This window comes from Palaemon carinicauda, chromosome 14 (genome assembly GCF_036898095.1).
Source record: "Palaemon carinicauda isolate YSFRI2023 chromosome 14, ASM3689809v2, whole genome shotgun sequence".
NCBI classification, from domain to species: Eukaryota; Metazoa; Arthropoda; class Malacostraca; order Decapoda; family Palaemonidae; genus Palaemon; species Palaemon carinicauda.
Genome location: NC_090738.1, coordinates 30194107 through 30201606, shown reverse-complemented (window position 1 = coordinate 30201606; position 7500 = coordinate 30194107). Strand labels below are relative to the sequence as shown.

Sequence of the window (7500 nt, the reverse complement as noted above, 5' to 3'; positions counted from 1 at the left end):
TCTTTTTACGTTTTTACCTCCAGCAACTAAGTTGGAAGGAGGTTGTCATCGCGACTGTTTGTGCGTTTGTTTGTAAATAGCTTCCTAGCCACAATTTTGAGTGTAGAGGAATGAAACTTGCAGGGATTAACTGTTATGTGAAAAATCTGGAAATTATTAAATTTGGAAAGTCAAGATCAAAGGTCAAGGTCACGGTCAAGTAAAATTTCCTATTCACGTAATCAGGCATAAGTTTGGACATAATTGTCACAGAAACCTCAAACTTGGTTCATATTTGAGTGTATGAAAATCCACGTCTATTGATACATGTCAAGGTCAAGGTCGATCCAAAGGTAAAGAAATAAGCCACCGCAGCAGAGGGCTGCGCTCTGCCGAGTGCCCCTCTGGTTTTTTATGGAATTGAGGAAATGTAACCCGTTCTTACAAGAAAATCTGAAAGCAAAATAATTCCGCTTTTATATGAATTGTCAATTTAATGGTCTGCAAAATAAAAAGTCTTGCCAATTAAGAATCCTTATTGTTTGAACACGTGATTGGTTCATTATAAATCTACAGTATAGCTTCTGATGATAGTGTTACCCTGAAGATTTAAGAATCTTTACTCCAAATGTCAAGACATACTAAACTACCCGAAAAGTGATTAAAGATGTTGCAAATATAGTTTTTTTTATATTAGGAATAATTCAAATGAAGAGACTTGTTTATATAAGTTGATTACTTAAATGAGATATTGAAGGTGAGATCTTTAAAAAAAAAAGAAAAAAAAAATGATTAAAAACTAAAATTAAAAAATAAGATTAATCCGGCAATAAGGGAAGGAATGTGGATCCCAAATGCAGACATGGCTTCATGTCACATTGAATAGCTATATTTGTTTGCAGGAATTTGAAGTTTACCGATTTTCGAAATTATAAATGGACGGTGAAATGACTGAGCTAAACTATTGAATCAAAATTACATAACCTTTGGTTTTAAATTTTTAAAAGAGAATTGACAACGTATGCAAAGCTTTACAAAGTCTTCCTCGAGCCAGTAGCTTGAGCAAATAGTAATTGTCAGTAACCAGAATAAACCAGGAAATATTTTAGAGATATTATAAGATTGAGGCTGTTTGACCGGTCAGTGCCAGTCTGGTAAAGTTAACCAAATGCCAGTGGGTCTTTAGAGGTATTGGTATACGGCGTCAATAGAGAGAACGTTAACTACCTAATTGCAGTGTTCGTAGTTCGGGCCGAGAACGATGACACTAACATTTTATTGTATGACAACAGGCTGCTAAGCTCTGGTCTTGTTCAGAGACAGTATAGGGAAGACAAGAAAGCTTACGCATGTGGTGGCCTAAGTAAGCTAAGGATGAGGGGTTTGGGGGAGCCTATAGGTCTATCTGCTGAGTCAACAGCAGACATTGCTTAGCCTTCCTTGGTCTTCGCTTGGGTGGAGAGTGGGCTTGGGCGCTGATCATTCTTACATATGGTCAGTCTCTAGGCCATTGTCGAGTTCGATAGGACAATGTCACTGTCCCTTGCCTCTGGCATTCATGAGTGGCCTTTAAACCCAATGGCTGATTAGCGCCATCTATTGCCAAACTAATGCGATTCCGTATGTAGAGGGATTCTAATGTTACTGTAGTAGTTGACCAATGATTAGTATATTATTATTCAACTTTTAGTTTTCATATATTTCTATTAAACGGTTTTGATCATTAGGCTACCTATAGTCTTGTTTATGCTTACGAGTATGTAGCTTGTTCATTTATTTTCGCATAAGCAGAAGACCCTCTTCCTTTACACAGGATGAAGTGTTGATACAAAATTGTATACGCACATGAAATGATTATTGTTATCAAACAGTTGAAGTTAGGCCGTATATTTATGGTACCGGTATATATAATATTGCAAATATAACTTACAGAAGATGTGGAATTCATTCATCATAAATTGTCTTTGGCTTGTCAAGTCACAGTTTACTCATACCATATAGGGATATGATCAGAAAAGATGCAGTGTTTTTTTCTGCATTTGATGGATTTTTTTTTCTTTTTTTTTTTGTGTGTGACTACATTGGTAAAATGTGAGCCTCTCTTAGTGGTCTTGACTTATATTAGATCGTGTTTGAATGTATAATTAAATAAACATTCAATCTACAACCTTACCTTGACTTTGCATCGACAAATTCAAGAAAAATGAGCAATTTAATGAGGTTTATTCTCGTAGTGCAATGCACACATTAGCTATCTTTCTACACGTGGTGACTGCATTGATCAGATTGTTTTTGAGAGTAAAGTAAGAAAAAAAGGGCACAATGTACCAGTGCCGTCTGTTATCAACACGCCCTAGTAAAGTGGACAAATGCTCATGAAATTAAAAGTTTTCCTGTCATCCCATCACATTTAAAGTGAAAAAACTGTCATGCATAGTGCTATGTGAGCTCTGATGTCAAGGCAGCAAAGTCATTTATTGTTGAATTTGAATGGTTTGTGGCAATTGAGTCGTGCATGCTGCAAGTGTTCAATTAAAGGTTTTTAAGGTCGTTCATAAATAGTAGAGGCAAGGGACAATGACATTGCCCTAGCAAGCAGAACAGTGCCCTAGAGACTGACCATATATTATATGATCAGCACTCAAGCCACCTCTCCACCCATGCTAGGACTAGGAAGGGCCAGGCAGTGACTACGGATGACTCGGCTGATAGACCTATAGGCCCCCCAAAACACCCCAATCTTAGCTCATAAGGATGGTAAGGTTGCCGCCACTAATGGCACTAACGAGTGTGAGCGGGACTTGAACCCCCGACTGGCAAACACCAGGCAGAGACGTTGCCAGTCAGGCCACAAATTCCCTAAATTTTAGGATGAGACCAGTCTGTTTTGGAAGAAGAGGTTCAGGAGGACCTTAAGTACTGCACAAGAACAGGTCAATTCCCTTTCACCAGCCTATGAAAGACCATCTAACCTTGCTGTTCTATGTCAATGCCAGCGGGGATTGTAAAACCAAACCTCTTTGGTGTATCACTTGGAGAATCTTTGTGCAGGAGAAGCAACTGATCATTATGTGAAAGTCAAATAGTAGGGCTTGGGTGACTCAAATTGTGCTTGTTTATTAGGTTAATGAGATTTTTGGTTCTTAGATCAAAGTATCTCGGAGAATAACTTCCTACTCCAAGCCCTGTTACTTATAGACAATACTCATGCCCATCCACCAGTCATTGAAGATTCCTTATAGAGGAGATTAGATTCATTAGGATCAAGTTTCTGCCATCCAACACCACTCCAGTACTCCAGCCAATGTATCAGCTGGTGGTTTTTAACTTTAAGCATCTGTACACTAAAGCTATGATGCACCAATGCTTCGAGGTTACTGTAGGGGCCTGCTTCACCCTTCCAGAGTTTTGGGAAGTAAATCTCCATATCCTCGGCTCCCTCAAAAGGATTGACAAGGCCTGGGAAGGAGTTCCCAACAGAACCCTCAATTCTAAATGGAGGAAACTATGGTTTGAATGTGATTTCAAGGGATTTAAACCAATCCCGAAGGTAGTTAATGATGAAATTGTCTCTGGAGAAGACACTGGTTCTGGAGGTGAACAAGGACGTCATCAACGGTTTTGTAAATATTTATAGGAAGTAACTGATGCTCAAAGAGTTAGTAGGAATTGCATAAAGAACAAGAAGATAAGGTTACAGATATTTCAACTGAGGAGGAAGAGGGATGAAGTGAAAAAACCTCTTGCTTCGAGTGAAATGAATAAGATACTGAAAATGTTAGAAACCGTGAAAAATTTATAGAACTACTTGATAAGTCTTGCAAGGCAAGCAGCGAATGTAATTTGCCAACAATGTGATGATGCATTTTCATATAACTTTAAAGAAAGACAAAAAACATTTTTCTAAATAGGCTTCTTGTGAAAGTTGAACGCAAGTTTAAAAGACCGTAAATAATGTGATTCAGTTAGTTATGAGGATATTCCGTTCAAGAGATAGAGAGTACTGTCAATATTTGATAAAAAATCCTCATATAGGGATATCCTCCTGCGAAGCAGTAAACCCCCCCCCCCCCCCCCCCCCCCCCCCGCCGCCGCTCAGGACAACCAAGACTCTCTTCAAAGGTAAAGTGCTAGTTAACTTGTTAATATCTATATTTTTATTGTAGAATATTGATGTATTTTATTCATTTCTGATGTTAGGCATGATATTTTTCCCTGAATTCCATTACGTAACTTGTAAAATTAGTTTATATATTTACAGGAGTGTGGAACATAGTGTAATTCCTTTATTTGTTATGGGAAAATTGTAATAATTTACGGTCTCTCTCCCAGAACGAATCAACTTTTTAAACAAAGGTTCCACTGTATTATGTCTTGCATATATAGTACTGTATATCATATTTCTGCTGACTAATGTTATAAGTTTATATATATATATATATATATATATATATATATATATATATATATATATATATATATATATATAATGTTAATGTAAATATATATATATATATATATAATGTTAATGTATATATGTATGTGTATATACAGTATATATATATATATATATATATATATATATATATATATATATATATATATATTATTATGTTTATGTATATATATATATTATATATATATATATATATATATATATATATATATATATATATATATATATATATATATATATATATGTATATATATTATAAAGTGAATATATGCATATTGCCAGGAGAGACTTTCTCCTTTCCCAGTAATGAAAAAATGCCTGGTTTATGCCCTCCCTTGTGGAAATTAATACATTACTTATTATATAGGCCTATATATAGCTACTGAAACCATTGATGTCAAATCTAACCTGGGTATCAAGTAGGCGAAGTCAAATCTTAGTTATAATTTCACCCTGTTTTCTATTGAAATTAATGGGATGGTTAGGTTGACATCAGTCTGAGAGAGAGAGAGAGAGAGAGAGAGAGAGAGAGAGAGAGAGAGAGAGAGAGATTTTGTTTTAATCTATTTATTGCGCTCATTGGCGTCTGACATTTGAGTACATGGTACCATTAATATTGTTTACATCTATATAGTAATTAAGTTACGCCAATAGGTTACAAAATAAAGTTTAGACGGACGTTTAAGTGCATATTAAAGAGAGAGAGAGAGAGAGAGAGAGAGAGAGAGAGAGAGAGAGAGAGAGAGAGAGAGAGAGAGAGAGAGCGCGCAGCGTACAAAAAAAAAAAAAAAAAAGTCAAATCGTACATTATGAACGACGAGAAGCAGTAACTGTCGAAAGAATCCATATCCAGCAAAAATGTATGATTGCTCGGGGAACGATCTCATGACCTCAAAAGTGGAACCCATGGCACAATTTAATGGGAGATTTAATCAAGAACTTATGGCAAAAGGAGAGAGAGAGAGAGAGAGAGAGAGAGAGAGAGAGAGAGAGAGAGAGAGAGAGAGAGAGAGAGAGAGAGAGAGTCTAGCAAATGTGTTTGATTGAAACCAGAATGAATAATGAAATATGGTGCTAAATTTGGTCCTGTTTCTCAAGACCTTAGGGAAGGAGAAATTAGTATAGTGAGAATTTGGTGAAATGACGTGAGTGTGGTTGAATGGTTATGGAATGTTTAGTTTTTATTTTATTCAGAAATTGATATCTTATTTATTTGGTCAGAAATCATTTCTCTTGAATTATGAATCGTGTGTAATATCTATCTATCTATCTATCTATGAAGCCTCAGACATGACTTAGTATCCCACCATCACCATTCCCCACTGGCCAGCGTGGTGAGGAAAACTTGCTAAGCCTCAGATGTGAATTCGCATATCAGTCTTTTGTCTTGCAGTGGACTAGAAACGGCTGCATTTGTTGTTGTTGTTGTTGTTGTAGTATTATTATGTATATATGCACTCATATACTGTATATATATAGTATATATGTATATATATATATATATATATATATATATATATATATATATATATATATATATATATATATATATATATATATATATAATATACATGAAGTATAATTTAAGTCTCTCCTAATCAATTGCTACAAATACTCTGAGCTTCATACCTCATTTAAAATGAATGCATCACATATGATCATTATACCTCACTTACCATACAAGCCGAGACAATTATGGTCCGATTAAGATATATTACGATCTTTTTACTTCAACGTTAATCGAGGCAATATTGCATAAGTCCAGATAATCGCCGGTGATTTATGATATCATTATCCCGGTAAAACACACCGCAACAATCGATAGGATTTGCCCTAAAGTGATGAGGTTTCACCACCGAACGCTACGCATATTAGTCATCACATCTGCTGCTTTTACTTTTTACCTCCGTTAATGAAGTTGGAAGGAGGTTATGTTTTCGCCCGTTCGTGTTTGTAATTTGTGTGCGCGCTTGTGAACAGGTTCCTGGCCACAATTTTACTAGTAAGAGCAATGACATCTGCTTTTCCCTTTTTTTTTTTTTTTTTTTTTTTTTTTTTTTTTTTTTTTCCTCCGCCAACGAAGTTGGAAGGTTATGATTTTTGCCCCTGTTTGCGTGTGTTTTTGTTTTTGAAGAGGTTCCTGGCCACAATTTCAATAGTAAGAGTAATGACATCTGCTGCTTTTACTTTACACCGTCGCCAACGAAGTTGGAAGGAGGTTATGTTTTCGCCCCTGTTTGCCTGTGTTTGTGAACAGCTTCCTGGTCACAATTTTAATAGTAGAGTAATGACATCCGATGCGTTTAATTTTTACCTTCGCCAACGAACTAGGAAGGAGGTTATGTTTTCCCCCGTTTGCGTGTGCGTTTGTGTGTGTATTTGATTGTGAACAGCTTCTTGGTCACAATTTTAATGGAGTAATAAAACTTGCAGGGATTAACTGTTATGTAAAAAGCTGGGAGTAATTTAATTTTGGAAGGTCAAGGTCAAGCAAAATGTCCAATTCATGTAATCAGCCATAAGTTTGGATATCGTTATCACAGAGACTTCAAACTCGGTTCGTATTTGAGTGTATGAAAGTCCACACTAATTAATACATGTTACTGTTTTTTAGAATGATATATTGTCAATTTATTCTCTTCATTTATTTATTTCCTTTCCTCACAGGGCTATTTTTGCCTGTTGGAGTCCTTGGGGTTATAGCATCTTGCTTTTCCAACTAGGGTTGTAGCTTGGCTAGTAATAATGATAATAATAATGATAAGGTCAACGGCTAGGTGGAGCCAAAGGTCGAGAAATAAGCTGCCGCGACGGAGGTCTGCGCTCTACAGAGTGCCCCTCTTGTTATTGTTATTTCCCTTGCTTGCTTATTAGAGATCATTTTAGCCTGTTGGAGATAATACTTTGTTTGCGCAGTTCATCACTATTACGGCAACATATTTTATAAAATACGAATGTTCATTTTTGAAGAATATTTGAAGGAAATTGGTATGTTTGATTCAGTAATATTATCAAGGACTTTTTTTTTATTAATTTTTTTTTTTATTACTATTCATTATAATTGT

The 7500-nt window shown here is 35.7% G+C and overlaps 1 long non-coding RNA gene across 2 annotated transcripts in view; it reads left to right on the top strand.

Moving 5' to 3' along the window:
* LOC137653149 (uncharacterized) overlaps positions 1-7500 on the top strand; it is an 11125-nt gene that overhangs the window by 2062 nt on the left and 1563 nt on the right. The window contains exon 3 of one of the 2 annotated variants that reach the window (XR_011046405.1): positions 1-128. This exon is cut by the window's left edge and continues 961 nt beyond it. The exons of the other annotated variant lie outside the window; for it this stretch is intronic. This is a non-coding gene — a long non-coding RNA (uncharacterized lncRNA). Of the gene's footprint in view, positions 129-7500 lie in introns of those variants that run through there. 2 annotated transcript variants of the gene reach the window in all.